The sequence below is a fragment of the Monodon monoceros genome, unplaced genomic scaffold (genome assembly GCF_005190385.1).
Source record: "Monodon monoceros isolate NGI ecotype Baffin Bay Population unplaced genomic scaffold, NGI_Narwhal_1 Super_Scaffold_12, whole genome shotgun sequence".
NCBI classification, from domain to species: Eukaryota; Metazoa; Chordata; class Mammalia; order Artiodactyla; family Monodontidae; genus Monodon; species Monodon monoceros.
The window spans coordinates 1009358-1009756 of record NW_021703768.1 but is presented as its reverse complement, the minus strand read 5'-3'; positions in this window follow the sequence as shown (position 1 = coordinate 1009756).

Sequence of the window (399 nt, the reverse complement as noted above, 5' to 3'; positions counted from 1 at the left end):
CCTCTGGGTTTCTCTTCCTGGGGTTTTACCACATCTGGTGCTCAATAAATGATTGATTGGTGAACGAATGGATGAGAAGGGGGCTCCAAGGGTGCGGTCTGGCGAGGAGGTAGGCGGGCACTCCAGGATGGGAGGGACCACCAGCTCCGGGCAGGCCGGGCAGCTCCAGAGGGGCGGTCAAGGCTGGCCGAGCCTGGGCTGGGGGCAGCAGGGTCTGTGGGCCGCCCCCGTGCTCCCCGGGGACGTCTCGGGTCACCGTCTGCACCGCCGGCCGCGCCGCCCCGCGGGTTATTTATGACCCCCTCTCCCTCCCTGGCGGCGGCGGCGGCGGCGGCGGCGGCGGCGGCGGCGGCCGGGGCGGCGGAGGGCCCCGCGCGGGCGGAGGGCGGCGGGAGCACA